Source organism: Chiloscyllium plagiosum, unplaced genomic scaffold, assembly GCF_037043375.1.
Source record: "Chiloscyllium plagiosum isolate Xiang-an unplaced genomic scaffold, Cpla_swu_hap1 HiC_scaffold_19, whole genome shotgun sequence".
Classification (NCBI taxonomy): Eukaryota; Metazoa; Chordata; class Chondrichthyes; order Orectolobiformes; family Hemiscylliidae; genus Chiloscyllium; species Chiloscyllium plagiosum.
In genome coordinates, this window is record NW_028270157.1 from 61688476 (window position 1) to 61710343 (window position 21868).

The 21868-nt window shown below is 40.9% G+C and overlaps 1 protein-coding gene across 13 annotated transcripts in view; it reads left to right on the top strand.

Annotated features, from left to right (window-relative positions):
• The window catches only part of yaf2 (YY1 associated factor 2), a 200862-nt gene that overhangs the window by 63745 nt on the left and 115249 nt on the right, over window positions 1-21868 (top strand). The window lies entirely within an intron of this gene.

Here is a 21868-nt window from a genome sequence, read left to right on the forward strand (position 1 = left end):
TGAACTGGATTCTGGAGCACTGTGACCGTTTGCGACCTGGTTCAGTGTGAAAGGGCATGGGATTCTCATGGTAAGAAAGCAGCACCATGAATCCATTTACAAGACACTCCTCCCAGTTTGCTGGTTAGTGGTCTGCTCAGTTTTTAGAGCCAACTTGCATGCTTGTGTAGCACACACACGTGCTCTCATGCACACAGGAGTCTGGGCTAGAATGGATCTGGTGAGGTGAAGTGACTGAATTCACACCAGAAAATTCATGATGGCACAGTACAGTATAGGCATTTTCCCATGGTCTCTGCTTCCCATTTCCAGTAAACATTTTTTCATAATTACATTTCTTAGAGAAAGATAGAGGAAAGGTGGGAAGCTATAAAAGAACAAATAAGGGGAAGAAAAATAAATGACTTTCAGGGTATGGAATGAAGAAGCAGTAAGGGACAGAACAATATTCAGAGCTTCTTGAGCATAGTTATCAGAACCTGTAAATTTTTTCCTATCAAAGAATGTCTTTGTTTAAACCAACTTTTCCTTAAATCTGGTGTCCATGAACTGACCTCCTCGCTTTACAAGAGCAAGAAATGACTTTAAAGAACAAAGAGGCTAATATAAATGGTTCTGGGTTAGGAATGGAACAAAGGAATGATACACCCATGAGTGAGGGATGGGGACAGACCAAAATCATTCAAGCAGTGAAATAATTCCCTGAACATTCTGCAAACACTGTACACACTCCCTGCATTTATGAATTATTCCCTGTTATTTATTTTGCAGAGTGCAAACTACTCCAGGGGGTCGGGAAATTCTTACTCCACCTCAGGGGAGTATGGAAGTCTTTTTTTGTTCCACTAGCCTTGGAGGTCATTTGCTACAGACAATCAGTTTCATTATTGCTCACTCGAAGCTCAATAGCAAGCGGCAGTAAAAACGGTTTTGTATCATATGGTTGTATCCATTTTTTTTGTTTTCTTTTTGCAATGGTAGTGGCTTGCCTGAGGACGTAATAAAAAATTGATTACATTTTCTGTCAACAGAGTAGTCGGGTGCTGCAGATGTGACCCTGTTCGTAACCCATGCAGAAAGATGCTACTCTAGATATACCGTAAATGCAGCCTTTTTTACTCAATGATTTGCCAGCAGTTTTTACCTCAGCAAGGAATACCATTTGAACCTGAGAGTCACAAATTGCTTCTTTTTGTAATAAATAGCTTCTGGTTCCGTACAATGAGTGACTGCACAAGAAAAAATTATGACACTGTTTACTGGAACTGGGGCTGTGTTGGGAGGGATTGCTCCTTTTCCTGATATGGCTGACAATTGTTAATGGGTGACACTGATTTGGCTGATTGCAAGCATTAATGTTTGACCATGTTTGGAAATGAAATGTATCAGATCCCTGCATGCTGTTGTTATCTTTCTATTTGATTGAATAGAATTGACACAAAATTAAAAGGAGATACAGTTAACTGTTAGTGAGTTTTGAGAAGACAGTTAACTGCCTGCAAGTGATTTAGTGAGCTTCTGTGCTGAAATGCTGAGGTTTTTCAGTTTGCTGTTTCTTCCAATCGTTCGTGTTACAAAGTGCATAGGCCAGTCAGTGTCTGTTTTCTGTCATCCAGTTTGATCATTTTTGAACTTTGCACCAACTTCACTTACTCACCTTCGATATATATATCTCTTTGTACTCTTACTAAACAAAACTCAGTTGTTCTTTTTGGGCAGGGATTTTCAGATTTGTGTAGGAATGCTTCGTGTCTAGAACAGGCCAGTTCTAATTTTAAAAGGAAGAAATTTCTTTGAATCTACCCTATTATCATTTTTAAACATCCATCTTCTAAACATTAGAGAATGCAAACTAAACTTATACCACCTCTCCTCATTCTTTAATTCCATTCATATTAGATTCTTCGTTCTCCTAAGTCACTTCTTGCTCTTGTAAAGTGGTGCACATCAGTTCATAGATACCAGACTTAGGGAAAAGTTGGTTTAACAAAGACATTCTTTGATAGATCCTTTAATTCCTTTTAAGGAATGGTGTTGTTGGAGTGAATCTGCTCTATACCACCTCTAAATTTGATACATCCTTCCCAAGATGCAACATTTCCATACCTGATTCAGTTGGACTGTGAAAGATCATTGGTCAGTGCAAGTGTTAACCTCCCAAACCTGGGTTACATGTTTGAACTGTGCATTTCCAGAACGGCAAATACAGATCTGTCTATGAGAATCTGTCTAGAGAGAGAGAATTGAATATTAGTATCGAACATCGTTAATGTATATTTGTTTGAGTGGAACAACCTGCCAACACCCCTAGCGCTCACAAATGATGTCAGAAGACCAATGTATGCCAGATTTTACGTCCTCTTTGTAAACTAGTTTTGATTGAAAATCTCCTCTATTGAGTTTTTTTTTATTTTACTCTCCAACTAAAAGGGAATTATTCTTAAAAACTTGGATACAACAGATGTTCTTTTTGTGATATATGTTGGAATATGTCTGACAATTGGGACATCTGAGAGGTTCAATGATTCAATGTATGCCCAGTATCCCTCAAAGAGCTGCGCCTTGGGTACTATTTCCTTGTTTTCCAACTTTGAGCTTCTTAGCTAAGCATTTTTCTTGCAGTACACTAGTATTATTTAGCTAAGAAGTTCACAGCAAAAGTATATTTTAGTTTGATGACTCTTTCCAGTGGACTAAATTATAAGGATGTTAAAGCTTCAGTTCTTTGTCAAATTTCCTTTAACCTGCAGACACTGAATTCATGCCGTCCCTATAACCTTAATTTAACACACAATTCTGCTGCTTGCTATCTAATGCTCATCATTCTGTACATCCATCACTCACTCACATGCTTGCTGATATACATTGGCTGCTGGCCTGTTAATGCTTTGATTCTAGAAGGTCTCAACATTGTGTTTAAATCCCTCTATATGTCCTTGTCCTTCCTTTTCTTTGTGACTTTCTTCAGGCTTACAACCTTCTGAAGACTTTGTATTTCTCCAACTCTTGCCATTTGCACATTCCTGATGTCTTTCTACCTAATACTGGTAGCTGAGTTTTCAGCACTAGCCCACAAACTGCAATTTATTCTCCTCAACTCTTTCCTACTTTTTAAATATCTAACTGACCAAGATTTTAGTCACTTGCTCAATTGACTAAAGTGTCGATTTTTGGCAGGTGATCCTACTATGAAGTATTTTGGAATCATTTTGTGTTTGTTGGTTATAAATACAAATTGTTAGTCAGAAAATGTGAGTTTTCAATTTTAAGAAGCTCAGTCACTCCTAATGAGAATAAATGTGTCTGTACCAGGAAAAGTGGCCAGTCAGCCTTAAATTTATTTTTAGGGATTAGAGCATCATAAATATGTAGTACATTCTCATCACAAGGCAAGGCACAAGGAACAATGACAGAGTACAGCACACTAGTGCAGACCAACAAACTGTCTCTGAACGTGGACAAGTCTAAAAAGATGGCTGTTAACTTCAGAAGGGCATGGAGCGACCACTCTCCACTGGACATCGACGGCTCCCCCGTGGAGAGCACGAAATTTCTTGGTGTACACCTAATGGAGGATCTCATCTGGAGCCTCAACACCAGCTCTATAGCCAAGAAAGCCCACCAGCATCTCTACTTTCTAAGCAGGATTAGGAAAGGCCATCTGCCACCCTCCATCCTCACCACATTCTACGGAGGGTTCATTGAGAGTTGGGGAATTGCACCGTCTCGGATTATAAGACCCTCCAACAGATAGTGAGGACAGCTGAGAAGATCATTGGGGTCTCTCTTTCCTCCTCTTCCCCCCCCCCCCCCCCCCCCCCCCGCTACCAAATACAGACATATACTCCACATGCAGTATTGTGCATAAGGTTAAGAGCATTGTGGAAGACCCCACATACCCCTCAGTCCAACTCTTCTCCCTCCTGCCATCTGGCAGAAGATACCAGAGTGTACAGTCTGTAACGGCTAGACTGTTTCTTCCCCCAAGCCATCAGGCTCCTTAACACAGTATACTCGGACTCTTTCTCATCTGAAATTCTTTTGTATTGCTGCTGGAAAAATGTCTATTATCTATGATTCTTCTGTTACATTGTAACTTGTGTGTTTTGCATTTCTTATGCACTTTATGCCGTGTACAATTGTGTGGTTTGTGCTGTTCCATGTAGCACCCTCATTACCTGGAGGAATGTTGTCTTGTTTTTACTGTATCAGTTGTATATGGTAGAAAATAAAAGCTGCGCTACTCATAATTTTGACATGTTACTCACTGGATCAACACCAGTGAGTGACAATGTACTTTCAGTTGGAGGGACTCCTGTTTAGGGCAGCAACTAAAACAAACCCTACAAGATAGGATTTAAGTGAGTATTCAACATGCTGTGATTTCTGAGGCACAATAGAGCACCATTAAAGTAAACTATAACTCAGACTGCAAGTTCTGCAACTAGGACAGGCCTCCTAGACATGTTATTGTCCTATTGCGATCAGTGGAAATAAATCCCACCAAAAACAAATGAATTAAATATTAAACCAAGGCATTGTCCTGAGGATCCAGCATTGCCTATTTGGATAGGTGTGTTATGCAGATGGGTAAATTTATGCCCACTTCCATGAAAGGCTATTGTTATCTTGGATTTTCTACATAGGATATTCAAATGATTGAGTATCTGAGAATCGAGCAGGGCCACGTACCAGATCCACAATATATTTCTTACATTACAAACACAAAAGCATAGAAAATATGAACAGGAGAAGGCCATTCAGCCCTTCAAGCTTGCTCTGCCATTCAATATGATTATCCAACTCAATACCCTGCTCCTGTTTTTCCCCCCATTTCCTTTGACCATTTGGCTCAAGTGCGATATTCAACTCCGTCTTGTAATCATACAATGTTTTGGCTTCAATTGCTTGCAACTTCCATGAGCTCATCACACTCTTGATGAAGAAATTTCACCTTATCTTTGTCCTAATAGATTTAACCCATAGCGTTAAACTGTGGCTTCTGGTTCTGGACTCTTCTGCCTTCAGAAATATCCTTCCTGCATCTACCTCATGGCATTCTACAGGTTTCTAAAAGATTCTCGCTCTCGCTCTCGCACCCTCCCTCCCTCCCTTCCCAACTACTGCACATACATCAGTCCTGCCATCCCAGGCATCCGTTTGGAAAACCTTTGCTGTCCTCCCTCAAAGGAAACCAGAACACAGTATTTCAGGTGTGGTCTCACCAAGGCATTTATATCCCTGTCCCTGTTCTCAAATTCTTTCACTGTGAAGGACATCATGCCATTTGCTGTCTTCACTACCTGCCTCCTCTGCAAACTTACATTCAGCGACTCGTGTATGAGGAGACCCAGGACATTTCGCACTTCTGCTCTCTCAATTTATAGCCATTCAGATAATCCACTTTTATTTTTTGCTCCCTAAGTGAATAACCTTATGTTTATACTGTATCTGTTACGCATTTGTCCATTCAATCAGTTTATCCAAATCTCACTGAAGCAACTGTGCACTTCCACCCAATTTTGTCTCATATGCAAATTTAGAGATATTACATTTAAGTTTTGCATGTAAATCATTAATATGTATTGTAAGTAGCTAGAAGTCCTAGCACTCATCCCTACAGATATGACCCCCCACCCCCACTCTCTGTCACTGCCTGCCATTCAGAAAAAGACTCATTTATTCTTATTCTTTGTCCCCTGATACCCAAGCAGTTTCTATTCATCTCCATACACACGCCCCCAATCCCATCTGATTTCATTTTACATGCTGATCTCTGAGGTGCGACTTTGTCGAAAGCTTCTGAAAGTCCAAATAAACCACATTCACTGGTTTTCCCTCATCAGCTCTGACTTTCATCCTCAAAAAGTTCAGGTAGATTTGACAACCATGATTTCCCTTTTGTAAATCTGTGCTGACTCTATCCAACCTGATCATACATCAAGAATGCATCATTGCCTGTAATTGGAATTTCTTGAGGTTGTGAAAGGCATCTAATAAATCCAAATCTTTGTACAATTGTTCTGTATTGAGGTGGCACTGTTAACCTGTGTATTTAGGAAATAAGTGATATGAGCGGTCATGTTTAAAAAATGCTTAAAGTTACAATTTCACAATATAACATTACAATTTCAAAGCGTAAATATTCCAGAGTGAATTGCCCTTTGTATTTAGTGACACTCTGAGCCACAGGGCTGTTGGTTTCATTCCAGGAATTTTTATGAAACAAAATCAAACCCAGTGTAATACTGAGGGCATGTTACGTTATTGTAGGTGCCAAAGCTTTGAAATGAGATGTTAAACTGAAACCCAAAAAATCCTCTTAAGGAGGACATAAAAGATCTCATAGAACTATTTTGCAGAAGAGTTATAGAAGTTATCCCCCAATGTTCTGGCCAATATTTACCCATCTATCAAAGTCAGTAAAAGAACCATAATTTGGTTGTTTGCATAGTGCTGTATTTGAGAGCTTACTGTGTGCAAATTAGCTGTGACATTTCCTAGTCTAATGGGTAAACTGGAAAAGTGCTTTGGGCTTGCTATAGTTGTGAAATCTAAGTTTCCTTTCTCTTTAATTATGATATTGTAGGTTGAAGTCGGCAGTGAATCTTACATTGGGATGTGTAATTGCCTTGTCAATGAACATAAATAAACATGTTCTCAAGTTTGCTCCATCATGATGGCAGCTAACATTTTAAATCCTAATTCTTTTGTCTTTTCTGTCTCAACATTTTCCATGTAACAATTAATCTCTGTTTTAAGTAGGCATTTTTCTGTTTTTCCCTCTAACTTTGTGTGGTACTGTTGCATATTTTGACAATATTTTGCATGAACCAACATTTTGTGGATTGTTCTAAAAACCATAATTGTCCCAAGTCTAAAATAGTAGTGTCTTCATCCTCGCTCCCACACTAGTTGGGACAACCATTGCTAATTTACCCTTCTGTCTCTTTCAGATGAGTTCATGAGTTCAGTCAGTTTTTGTCATTGTATTCTCATGATGCTCCCTTAAAACAAGATTGCTACTTCTGGTTCATTACTCATATATAACCAAATCAAAGTGGTCTGCTTCCACATTACTGCTGATTAATAGTTGTGGGCAACTACATTGTGAAATAAAATTTCAATATTGCATTCAACATGTGGTCTCAGTAATTGCCTGCAAATGCATTCATTTCTGTCAATCTATATGCAAGCTAAAATGTTACTGTAAATTTTCCTTGGCCATAAATGCCAAGCCACAAAACTTGCAAATGCTGACACAATGCTCAAAAAAGCTGACAACTCAAAATTGCCTGAATATAAGCCTGCAGACTGAAAATTTAAGTTGTTGCACTGCCTTTTTAATTTAAGTTTTAGACAAACTCAGATTTTTTGTATTTGTATTGGAAAGGAAACAAAACCCAAATGCATAAAATTTTGCCAGAAAATTTATTTTGGATGTAACGTAATTGTAAGCGCTGCTGCTCTTTTTTAACATGAAAAATTATGTTTTGACTAATTCTAAGCACATTTAAACGTTGTAATGGACAGCTTCTTAATTCTGAAAATCTAAATGCTGATTTGTTTTATTAACAGATCATCACTTTCTAAATTGAACCTGGTACTGTTCACACTATTCTTATGCATAAACTGGTAACTTTCTCTCTCTCGCTCTCTCTCTAACTCTCTCTTTCTTTCTCCCATTCTAGTATTTAAATTTGTTCTCCTCATCCTTCCCAAGACATTTCAAAGGAGCCCTCATCTTCCATCCTGTTCTTTTTGTCCCCCATTTTATGTGAATATTGTCACCACTTTCCCATTCGTCTGCTGATGTTGACTGTCTTTTTCTTTGTGTGCCAAAGTCGTCTTGGTGTGTTTTCTTCTTCACCCGATCCCTCAAAAATGATGCCGCATGACAAATCAGCGATTATTTAACTGAAAGGTGCGATAGACTTGATCTGAAAACAAGTATTAGCACACCAATTTTAATTTAAGACTAAATGGTTACATTAGTACTTGGTATGTTTCCACTCTCTCATCTCTTACCTCTTTCTGTGGTTACCATTCCTCAGTCTCAAAGGACCCTGAACACTGCAGCTAATGGAATGCACTGGCCTTTGTTCTATCAATGCTCTCCTACAACTACAGAGATATTGACCACCCAACAATTTAGGAGAAAGTCAGGACTGCAGATGTTGGAGATCAGAGTCCAGAGTGTGTTGCTAGAAAAGCACACAGGTCAGGCAGCATCCGACGTTTCGGACATAAGCCCCTCATGTCCGAAACATCAATTCTCTTGCTCCTCGCTTGCTGCCTGATCTGTGCTTTTCCAGCACCATACTCTCAGCACCCAATAATTTAGGCTGATATTCCTACTCTAATGTGAATTTCTACATGCTGTATACAGCAACAATAATGGCTTCTATTAGCATTAAGAGAGCACTGGGGTGCAGGGACTTCACCTACAATATATTTTTTGTTAGCAAACACTGAAAGGATTCCAAAAATACTGTCACCATTGATGATTATTGTCTATACAGGCCCACTGCTCTGTGTGTGGAGGTGATTTGTGGGTAGTTGGGAAAGGTTTTTCTGACATGGCCAGCAGCATTTTTCATCCTTTTCCAGTTTGTTAGCTCTTCATATATTGATTGTACCTGTGTATTGCAGTCCTTTCAATTGTTTCCTTCTGCAGGTTAGCTGCTGATTAGAATTCATCAGTGGCAATTTTCTCATTCCTCATTTTAAATTTGAAGTGTGCTATTTTTTCCTCAGGACAATTCTTGCTGTCCAATCAATCATTGAATCGGTGGTCCTTTTTTGTTGTTTAATTTGGCAACTCTGTCCTTGCTACTGGCATTAGCATCATGGTTTAAGGGCACCGTACAAATGCTCCATAGTTCTAATAATGGAACATTTTGCAGGAATAGATTCTTGTTTTAAAAGTCTGGTATTGTCTTCAGAAGAAGTCTGCATCAGCGCAAAGGCCTTCACAATGCTCTGCACTTACAAGAATAGCTTTTTTCAAAGTTAGTCAATTTAGTTTGTATTGTGATCATCAGCTGATTAGCACTTGAGAAATTGTGTTCTATTCGATAAAGCCTTGCACCTATAGGAATGTTTTCAAAGTTTGAAATTGTTTAAATTCGAAATGTAATTTACCTCTATTATGCAAGTCCCGTTTATTTGATGAAACTTATTTAGAAATACCTTGGGTAGCTACCAGGTAGTGCAAAATTCATTGAAATTGTCATGTTGAAATATATAGTAACAGTCTATTCAAGTGGATATGTCAAAGCTATTTGTGTGATAGACTTGCTTTGGGCATCATGGATAGAGATACATTTGATCCATTTCATTTCATTTTATGAACTTTGTCTTTAGACATTTTCAATTCATAGCTAAAGGATCATTTGTCACAGAAGGACCTCACTCCTTCCATTACACTGGGTTGCCCAAATAGTAGCATGCCATAACTTAGAACCAAACCTGAGACTGTGGATCGGAAGCTGATTGTGCTTGTATTAGCTTTGATTACTAGTTTGTCCTGCTTGAATTTTGTTGCCTTTGGTGTTTTTCAAGACTGCTCTGGTACACTGCTGAATAAAATTCAAACCAGAACTTTATGATCTCTTTGTATCAGCAAACTTAGAAATGCAAGTTTGAACTTTGCATGTGGCCACTATACAAATGTGTTGGGTATGATTTTCTGAAAAAAAATTTGAGCAAAATGAGAATCCAAAAGGTAATGTGTTGAAACAATAATGCCTGAGAAGTATAACAAAATTATTGTTAACCTTTTCAGTCTTCATCCAGAGATAATTGCCAAATCCACTTTTTAGCATCCAGTGACTTCATTAGTTTTGCTCGACATTCATCCATAGAGACATGAGGTGAATCTCATCTTCTCTTCCTGCTTTGTTTAACTGAGTTAAATTCTCTCAATATTTTTGTCAAACTGTTTGGTTTTGGCAGGATTACTTGAAAATGGTATGGAGATGCTGGTATTGGACTGGGGTGTACAAAGTTAAAAATCAGAAAACACCGGGTGATAGTCCAACAGGTTTCATTGGAAGCGCTAGCTTTTGGAGCGCTGCTTCTTCAACCACCTGATGAAGGAGCATCTCTCCGAAAGCTAGTGCTTCCAATTAAACCTGTTGGACTACAACCTGGTGTTGTGTGATGTTTACTTGAAAACCATCTTGTTGCATAATAACTGGTGAATTCACTCCGTATCACAGCATTTTCTCTGTTTATTCTTTAACTTTCACCAGGAGTAGGTGAACCACATTTTTTGGTGTGTTTTAAGCAGATTTGTTTAGTAGAATCCTATAGGGAGTGATATGACATGTTCTCTCTTCAGTTTCCCTAATCCTGAGAACAACTTTGGGAACTGAATTCAAAACTAATTTGCTAACTCTACATCTGCAAAATTAATCTTGGCTTCTGCTCAGTAGAAAGCATTGTCATTTTTGGAGTTTAGTTATTTGTTGACCTATTATTTATAACAATTTCATGGATGATGGTCATTTCAGACATTTAAAGTGATCTGAGAATAAGGAAACATGGAGAAAATCAGCAAAATACCATGGATGTTGGAATTCTGAAACAAACCCAGAAGGCAGGAGGAACTCAGCAGGCCTGGCAGCATCTGTTGTGAGAGAAACAGAGTTAACATTACAAGTCTGGTATGACTTCTCTTCAGAACTCAGGAGGATTCCTACCAAACTTGAAAAGTTAACTCTTGTTTCTCTGTTCACAGATGCTGCCAGACATGCTGAGTTCCCCCCTGCCTTCTCTGTATCTATTACCAAAACATCACCTGCATTGAGTTTAAATTCTGTGAGTATCTACTTACATCCAGTTTGACTCCATTATATGTTTTCAGAATCACTGTTTTCTCCAAAAAAAGTTTATTTTCCAATCTCATGGTTTTTCAGCCTCTTAGATGTGATATTACTGAAGAATTTTTCCCCTTGTTTTCCAACTGTCCACGTTTTGAAATTAGAGTTTGCTTTAAAATGACCTACTTTTGCACGCATGAAGCATTGTGTTTCTCTACAGGGTAGTATTTCTGTTGGTGCGGCTTGTTTCTTACACATCGAAAACACTCCAAAATGGCAGCTGTTCATGTCTTTTTCCCATTTTATCAAGCTTCAGCTAGTACATGTTTTCTTCTTTACAGCTGCAAACTGAATCACTTTACTCAATACTTTCCATGGTGCATCTTTTCCCAGATGTTCCATTCACCTCATGATTTACACTGCTTTCTCCAACATTAACTCTTCTCTGGCTTGTAGAAGGTCTGACAAAGCCTTGTCTTTCCTCCATAAATATGACTTGGTCACAATTCACTTTTACCTTCCATATTCCATAAGCATAATTCCTTTGCCAGTTTAAAAAGAGCGTTACTGAACAAATCCATGCTTTACCCAGACGTCCATTCCTTCTATTACTCTTCACCCATTCAATACTAAACGTCAACATTCACTTGCCCTTAACACTTTTTCATTTGTGCTGCATTCTCATCAATGCCCTGTCTTGCTAACACTTATTAGCAATGGATCCTACAGTGTAAATTAATGTACCAATCTGGAACAAAAACAAATTGCTCGAGAAACTCAGCAGGTCTGACAGCATCTGTCAGGAAGAAATCAGAGTTAATGTTTTGAGTCCAGTTCTGATGAAGAGTTACCAGACTCAACATTATTCTGATTTCTACAAGGACACTCTTTTTACACTTTGATTTAAAATATGATGAGCTTCTACTCCCTCCCAGCTCAGTCTTCCTCCTCATATAACTCTGACATCATTATGTATGCTTCTGATATGTCCTGCAATGGTGAATGTGAACATCAATTGTCATAAAAACCCCAACTGGTTCATGAATGTCATTCACAGAATGAAATCTGCCATCTTACCTGGTCTGACCTATATTTGACTCTAGACTTCACAACAATGCAGTATGATTTCCTTCCCTAAAGTAAGCCAGATGGGTTTCCATGACAATCGATATTAGATTAGCTTTTTATTCCAGATTTTCTAAATCAAGTTTCACTATTTGCCATGGTGAGATTTGAACTCATTCGCCAGGATATTAACCTGTGGCTCTGGAATATTAGTACTGTTCTAATACCTTAGAACTTACCGAATTATGGTCACTATCACTGAAATGCTCCTCCATTGCTACTTCTATCACTTGCCTGGCTTCATTCCTTAAGATGAACACCCTCGACTCATTTTGAAAACCTCCTTGCGTTAAAATAAATGATTTCTAGCTTTGCCACAATCCTTGTGCCTTAACTTGACCCTGTAGGAATGTTGGCCCTGCTCTGGTCGAAGTGCTCCTTTGCAGGTTTCACCTTCCCCATAAATGGATCCAGGAACCTAAAGCTCACTTTCATACCCCAACTCTTCAGTCACTCTCTATCTGCCTATTCCTTTAGTCGCTACTATGTGGCACTGGGAGAAATGACAACCTTTTCAGTCATGCTTTTCAATCTGCGACCTACCTCCAAAAATCCTTATTGCAGGGCCTCCTATCTCTGTTGTGGTTCTGTTTGCCAAGCTGGGAATTTGTGTTGCAGACGTTTCGTCCCCTGTCCAGGTGACATCCTCAGTGCTTGGGAGCCTCCTGTGAAGCGTTTCTGTGATGTTTCCTCCGGCGTTTATAGTGATTTGTATCTGCCGCTTCCGGTTGTCCGTTCCAGCTGTCCGCTACAGTGGCTGGTATATTGGGTCCAGGTCGATATGCTTATTGATTGAATCTGTGGATGAGTGCCATGCCTCTAGGAATTCCCTGGCTGTTCTCTGTTTGGCTTGTCCTATAATAGTAGTGTTGTCCCAGTCGAACTCATGTTGCTTGTCATCTGCGTGTGTGGCTACTAAGGATGGCTGGTCATGTCATTTCGTGGCTAGTTGGTGTTCATGGATGCGGACCGTTAGCTGTCTTCCTGTTTGTCCTATGTAGTGTTTTGTGCAGTCCTTGCATGGGATTTTGTACACTACGTTGGTTTTGCTCATGCTGGGTATCAGGTCCTTCGTTCTGGTGAGTTGTTGTCTGAGAGTGGTTGTTGGTTTGTGTGCTGTTATGAGTCCTAGTGGTCGCAGTCGTCTGGCTGTCAGTTCAGAAATCTTTTTGATGTATGGTAATGTGGCTAGTCCTTTGAATTGTGGCATGTCCTCATTCTGTTGTCTTTCCCTTAGGCATCTGTTGATGAAATTGCGGGGGTATCCGTTTTTGGCAAATACATTGTATAGGTGTTCTTCTTCCTCTTTTTGCAGTTCTGGTGTACTGCAGTGTGTTGTGGCTCTTTTGAACAGTGTCTTGATGCAACTTCTTTTGTGTGTGTTGGGACGGTTGCTTTCGTAGTTTAGAACTTGGTCTGTGTGTGTGGCTTTCCTGTATGTCTTTGTGGTGAAATCTCCGTTCGGTGTTCTCTGTACCATCACGTCTAGGAATGGGAGTTGGTTGTCCTTTTCTTCCTCTCTAGTGAATCGGATTCCTGCGAGTGTGGCGTTGATGATCCGGTGTGTGTTCTCTATTTCTGTGTTTTTAATGATTACAAAGGTATCATCTACATATCTGACCCAGAGTTTGGGTTGAATTTGCGGTAAGACTGTTTGTTCTAATCTTTGCATTACCGCTTCTGCTATGAGTCCAGGGATGGACTAACACACAACAGAGGAGACACCACAATACACTCCTGGATTAGAAACCTCTCCCACAGATAGCTCACGGACACAGAAAGAACAATACTGGCCAACGGACTCAACTACAACCACAGGGACGCCAAGACAGCAGACTTCCAAGCAGCACTAGAATGCACACTCAGAAACAATGGACTGACAGAAGCGACACAACAAACAGTGAGACAAGTGAAGAAAAGGACAACCAACTCCCATTCCTAGACATGATGGCACAGAGAACACCGAACGGAGATTTCACCACAAAGACATACAGGAAAGCCACACACACACAGACCAAGTCCTAAACTACGAAAGCAACCGCCCCAACACACACAAAAGAAGTTGCATCAAGACCCCTGATAACAAGGAAAAGACAAACACATAACCTCAACACCAAGGAGAGGGAAGCACTAAGAAACAATAAGAACATAATCATACCACCAGCAGACAAAGGCAGAAGGACGGTCATCCTGGACAAAGCAGAGTACATCCAAAAAGCACAACTACTTGCAGATACCAACACCTACCAAAAGAGGGAGTTTGACCCCACCCCACAGCTCACCAATAGGATAAACAACACACTGAGGAAACTACAAAAAAACGGACAGATAACCAGGTTTGACCTACAGAGAATGAAACCTGAAAGCAACAACACCCCCAGATTCTATGGACTACCTAAAGTGCACAAACCAAACATCCCACTCAGACCCATAGTATCACTACCAGGGACACCATCACACAAACTGGCGAAAGAACTACTGCAGAAACTGAAACACCTGATCAGCGGATCCAGACACACTATACAGTCAACACAGGAATTCTTGGACATCATCAGAAATATACACATAGACAAGGAAGAAACTATGGTCTCATTCGATGTAACGGCACTGTTCACCTCTATCGACAAAACCCTAGCCAGAGAAACAATAGCCAACCTGCTGGACATACAGAACAGACAACAGGACGGGGAACCTATCAACAAAGACAGCATACTACTGGACCTGTGTCTCACAACACACTTCATATTCAACAACCAAATATATGAACAAATCAACGGCACACCCATGGGCTCACCCATCTCTGGACTCGTAGCAGAAGCGGTAATGCAAAGATTAGAACAAACAGTCTTACCGCAAATTCAACCCAAACTCTGGGTCAGATATGTTGATGATACCTTTGTAATCATTAAAAACACAGAAATAGAGAACACATACCGGATCATCAACGCCACACTCGCAGGAATCCGATTCACTAGAGAGGAAGAAAAGGACAACCAACTCCCATTCCTAGACGTGATGGTACAGAGAACACCGAACGGAGATTTCACCACAAAGATATACAGGAAAGCCACACACACAGACCAAGTCCTAAACTACGAAAGCAACCACCCCAACACACACAAAAGAAGTTGCATCAAGACACTGTTCAAAAGGGCCACAACACACTGCAGTACACCAGAACTGCAAAAAGAGGAAGAACACCTCTACAATGTATTCGCCAAAAACGGATACCCCCGCAATTTCATCAACAGATGCCTAAGGGAAAGACAACAGAATGAGGACATGCCACAATTCAAAGGACTAGCCACACTACCATATATCAAATAGATTTCTGAACTGACAGCCAGACTACTGCGACCACTAGGACTCATAACAGCACACAAACCAACAGCCACTCTCAGACAACAACTCACCAGGACGAAGGACCCGATACCCAGCATGAGCAAAACCAACGTAGTGTACAAAGTCCCATGCAAGGACTGCACAAAACACCACATAGGACAAACAGGAAGACAGCTAACAGTCCGCATCCATGAACACCAACTAGCCACGAAATGACATGACCAGCCATCCTTAGTAGCCACACACGCAGATGACAAGCAACATGAGTTCGACTGGGACAACACTACTATTATAGGACAAGCCAAACAGAGAACAGCCAGGGAATTCCTAGAGGCATGGCACTCATCCACAGATTCAATCAATAAGCACATCGACCTGGACCCAATATACCGGCCACTGCAGCGGACAGCTGGAACTGACAACTGGAAGCAGCAGGTACAAATCACTATAAATGCCGGAGGAAAGATCACAGGAGGCTCCCAAGCACTGAGGATGTAACCTAGACAGGGGACGAAATGTCTGCAACACAAATTCCCAGCTCGGCGAACAGAACCACAACAACAAGCACCCGAGTTACAAATCCCCTCTCTCTCTCTCTCTCTCTCTCTCTCTCTCTCTCTCTCTCTCTCTCTCTCTCTCTTTCTCCCTTTCTCTCTTTCTCCCTTTCTCTCTTTCTCCCTTTCTCTCTCTTTCCCTCAGATCTAGCATTGAGAAAGGATAGGATAGGGTGCATAATGACATGATGTCTGGCATAAATTCAATAGGAAATCCATAAACGTGCTTTAGCCAAAAAGTGGGCAGAATGTGGAACTTCATACCAGAAAGTGTAGTTCAGGGTGTTAGCATTGGTGTATTGAATAGGAAAATCAAAAAACACATGGTGCAAGAAATAGAATGGTTAAAGATTACAGAAGGGAAAAGGACATTTGTGTAGAGCATAAGCAATAGTACTTTGGCTGAATGGCCATAAGCAACAGCACTTCAGCTGCATGGCCTGTTTCTGTACTATAGACTCTTTGTAACCAAGCAAGTGGTTATCTTGTAGGCCAGTGGTTCCTTTCTATACAGTATTTGTTTTGGACTAATGTGGCATTAATTTTTTCCCTAAACAGCTCTAATGCTTTTGCTAATTCTTTTATTCAAACTGGAGACTCTAATTTTGCCTGATGGTGACATGCTTTGTCTACTGTGTTATTCTTTTGTTATCTCTTTAACTGTGTGTGTATGATGTTTCATCATATTTCCACATAGTTTTTATGTCAATTTATCTAAATCTCTTGAGAATGCTTAATACGTTTGCACACCATTTCTCTTAGTGCAGCATGATTTTAAAAAAACTGCAGCTGAACATCTACAAAATTCTTCCATGCCCATTAGGAAAACCAAAAACTGCATGTTATTAATTAAACATTAGTCTATGAATTATTCAGTGTTAACCAATTGCAGATGAGATTCCCACGAGCTGAGCTCAAGGATCCATTGAATTTTTGATAGTCATTTAACTATCAACTCTTGTTAGTATAAATATTCACCCAGGTCTATTTCAAAGGACGTAATTAATGCAGTTTACTTGCAGATATCTGCTGTTCTTTGAAGGGCCAGTCAATGAAGGAACTTTTTATATTTTGTCCTACCCATGGCTTTCTAATTCTGTTCTTCTTCTTTATAGATTAAACTCTAAAGTAAATAAGCAGTGTGTTCCTGGATTATCTTAAAATTTCAAAGACATGGATCAAGTTACCATGTAACCATCTTCGTGATACTGTGGAAGCTATTTATAGGTCTGTCAAGCTATTGTGGCTTTTTGATATTTGTGGGCCTGATTTCAGGAGAGTTAAATCACACTGCTTTTTCAACCATCCCTGCTCAGTAAGGAAATTAAGTACAAATAGAGCTGAGTTGACTGGGTTCATCAATTGGATTTGGCATGATTTACTGGCTGGAAATGGCCATGGTCAGCTGTTTGGACATTTCTGTACCTTCTATGGGGTGGGAAAAGGAATTATTTGTCTCAATTTTGAACCAAAGTGGTATCCCTACTGTTGTGGGTATTGTACTGGAATGTTGCAAGCAAAAGTGTAGAACATAGTTCAACTGTACATTGAAGATTCGAGACAACGTCTGAAGCTATAAGAGGGAAGTCTGTTTTTTTTTGTTCAATGTCGCAATGTGTTATGTTTTGAGGAAAAACAAATACTCCCAGCAATGTTGATAATAAGTGCACTAATGCACAGTTGGAATTATGTTCCATCTCTGAACGAACAGACCCTGTGAACACATGGCTTCTTCAATTCAAAAATGCTCTCTCACAGGATGAACACCACTATGTAGTTGCAAATTATTGGTGTTTAGGTTATCTCTGTGTCTTCCTGTCCACCTGCATATTTATTTCATACTCAGTTATTTTTCTTCCACAAATGTGCCTTATTTCAGCTGGCACTTCTGTATCCATTGTAATGATTCATTAATAATTGCAACCTAAATGGAGATTTAAAATATGAATAGAGAAAAGTTGTATCAATTTCCGCTCCAGTTTCTTTCACATAGTACCAATGTCCATTGGACATCACTTACACAAACCTGACAATTAACAGCTTGATTTGTACCAAAATGTTGAGTGGGGCTAGTATTGAGTCAGAATGTTCTATAGAAGGGCAAGAGTAAGATTTAATTTATAATTATAAGAAATTGTAATTGTGGTGATCTGGGATGATATACCACAAAGTGAATGAACATAAATCTCTAATTTCCTACCGCCCCCTTGACCATGACCCCACCCCCCATCACCAAACCATCATCTCCCAAACCACACAGAACCTCATCACCTCAGGAGATCTCCCACCCACAGCTTCCAACCTCATAGTCCGGGAACCCCGCACTGCCCGGTTCTACCTCCTTCCCAAGATCCACAAGCCTGACCACCCTGGCCGACCCATTGTCTCAGCATGCTCCTGCCCCACTGAACTCATCTCTACCTACCTCGACACTGTACTATCCCCCCTAGTCCAGGAACTCCCCACATACGTTCGAGACACCACCCACGCCCTCCACCTCCTCCAAGACTTCCGTTTCCCCGGCCCCCAACGCCTCATCTTCACCATGGATATCCAATCCCTCTACACCTCCATCCGCCATGACCAGGGCCTCCAAGCCCTCCGTTTTTTCCTCTCCAGACGTTCCCAACAGTACCCCTCCACCGACACCCTCATTCGTTTGGCCGAACTGGTCCTCACCCTGAACAATTTCTCCTTTGAATCCTCCCACTTCCTCCAGACCAAAGGGGTAGCCATGGGCACACGTATGGGCCCCAGCTATGCCTGTCTCTTTGTTGGCTACGTAGAGCAGTTGATCTTCCGTAATTACACCGGCACCACTCCCCACCTCTTCCTCCGCTACATTGATGACTGCATTGGCGCCACCTCGTGCTCCCGCGAGGAGGTTGAGCAATTCATCAACTTCACCAATACATTCCACCCTGACCTTAAATTTACCTGGACCATCTCTGACACCTCCCTCCCCTTCCTGGACCTCTCCATTTCCATTAGTGACGACCGACTTGACACTGACATTTTCTACAAACCCACTGACTCCCACAGCTACCTGGATTACACCTCTTCCCACCCTACCTCTTGCAAAAATGCCATCCCGTATTCCCAATTCCTCCGCCTCCGCCGTATCTGCTCCCAGGAGGAGCAGTTCCACCATAGAACACACTAGATGGCCTCCTTCTTTAGAGACCGCAATTTCCCTTCCCACGTGGTTAAAGATGCCCTCCAACGCATCTCGTCTACATCCCGCACCTCCGCCCTCAGACCCAACCCTTCCAACCGCAACAAGGACAGAACGCCCCTGGTGCTCACCTTCCACCCTACCAACCTTCGCATAAACCAAATCATCCGCCGACATTTCCGCCACCTCCAAACAGACACCACCACCAGTGATATATTTCCCTCCCCACCCCTCTCCTCCTTCCGCAAAGACCGTTCCCTCCGTGACTACCTGGTCAGGTCCACGCCCCCCTACGACCCACCCTCCCATCCTGGCACTTTCCCCTGCCACCGCAGGAACTGTAAAACCTGTGCCCACACCTCCTCCCTCACCTCCATCCAAGGCCCTAAAGGAGCCTTCCACATCCATCAAAGTTTTACCTGCACATCCACCAATATCATTTATTGTATCCGTTGCTCCCGATGCGGTCTCCTCTACATTGGGGAGACTGGGCGCCTCCTAGCAGAGCGCTTTAGGGAACATCTCCGAGACACCCGCACCAATCAACCAAACCGCCCCGTGGCTCAACATTTCAACTCCCCCTCCCACTCTACCGAGGATATGGAGGTGCTGGGCCTCCTCCACCGCCGCTCCCTCATCACCAGACGCATGGAAGAAGAACGCCTCATCTTCCGCCTCGGAACACTTCAACCCCAGGGCATCAATGTGGATTTCAACAGCTTCCTCATTTCCCCTTCCCCCACCTCATCCTAGTTTCTAACCTCCAACAACATGATCCCCTTGACTTGTCCGGACTTGTCCGACCTGCCCAGCTCCTTTTCCACCTATCCACTCCACCCTCTCCTCCCTGACCTATCACCTTCATCTCCTCCCCCACTGACCTATTGTACTCTATGCTACTCTATCCCCACCCCCACCCTCCTCTAGCTTATCTCTTCACGCTTCAGGCTCTCTGCCTTTATTCCTGATGAAGGGCTTTTGCCCGAAACGTCGATTTTGCCTGTCCTCGGATGCTGCCTGAATTGCTGTGCTCTTCCAGCACCACTGATCCAGAATAAATCTCTAATTGAAATGTACAGTAATGGGCAGTTCATGCGCAATAATTTAAAAACTTAAAATTTTTCTTTAGTTTTGCAGTAATCATAATTACCAGATGGATGGAACTGGAAAAGATATTTAATGAAAGTTTATAGCATAAAAAGCGGTCAAATATAATTTTATCAGCTCAAACATTGAGAAAATACATAGCACCTCCAACATGGTAATACTCCTATCTTTCAGATGACATTTTAAGATGCTCTCTCGGGTGGATGTAAAATATTATATGACATTGTTCCAAAGAGTTCTAGCACATGCCTTGGTCAATAATTATTCTTTATTCATATGGTAAAATGAAACTTGAGTATTGCTGGAATTTTTTTTAATTCTTCCATTCTATGTGCAAGTCCAACATTTATTGGTCATTCCTAATTGCCTTTCAGAAAATGTTGAATGTCTTACTTGAATTGCTGAAATCCATTCTGTAGTAGCTATTGTCTTGCACACATTAGAAGAGACACAAGAGTGCCAAATTTCAAATTGAGAAACAACTTGTATTTGTTCTGATCCCAGCCAATGGCAATACCGACCAAGCCAAATCTCAGGATGAAACCTAGCTTGGTTAACTATTCCTTAACTTTTGCATTTATTCATTTACGGTGGTTACTCACTGATCTGCCAATGTTCTTGAACTACATAACGCCAGTTTATTGCGCAAAGAAATAAAATATTTATAAACTATAACATGGTTGACATAAGCAAAACCAAGTTTCAGCCTGTTTCTCGGCAGAGTCCTTTTCCAGATACTCAATCTCAAAGTGTCTTTCCTATCTAAACTCTTGAAAATCCTTACTTAACTGTTTCCAATTTGATGGTCTGAAGACTGCTATTTTTTTCAGTTCTACACAAATTTTCTCCACTTGGAGGCTTCCCAAAATCAAGCTGACCTTCTACTGGGTCAAACTGTTCTTGTGAACTGAAACCTACCACTAGCACTTGGTGTGTTCTATGATCACAAGAGTCCCTTTTTGTCAGCACTTCGTCAATTGACAGCACAGGTATCCTGCATTTAATTGACGTTTCGGGCATTAGTCCTTCTTCAGGAAACGTCGATTCTCCTGTTCCCTGGATGCTGCCTGACCTGCTGCGCTTTTCCAGCAACACATTTCCAGCTCTGATCTCCAGCATCTGCAGACCTCACTTTCTCCTGCATTTAATTTCCAAGCAGGCGTGCAATTAAAATTGTTTCTTTAGATCACTGTTCCAAATAACCTTCTGACCTTCACTGAATTTTTTTTACCTGTAAGTCAAATCCAAGTGGTGACAATCTATTATACAGCTTTACCACCCTTTACATGAGAAAAAGATTGGGGAATGATTGTTTGGGCAAATCAACTCCATTTGGTTGAAATGTTGCCATAGAGAACTGTTACATTATTTGCATTTATTTAGTTCAAAAACAGCTCAATGTCTATGAATTTTTCTTTTTTCTCAAGAAGAACAGGTCACTGCATATATACATGTAAGTAGCTCTGTGTGCATAAATGAGCCAAATTATAAGCTTGACTGGTAACCTAAATAGGTTGCTGCCGTAATTCTTCAGTCATTCAGGACTCTTCAGGAAGTGGTATCTATCATAGATTCACATCTAACATTAGGAATTATTATCTGACTTTTGCGACAATGCGCTTAAATGTGGAGGGAATTCCATCTATTATGATCAGCAATGTGAAATTGCTATTTGATTTATTCCTTAACCACAATTACTATTTTAAGAGTAGGGTAGCTTATCTAGTCATTATCTCACA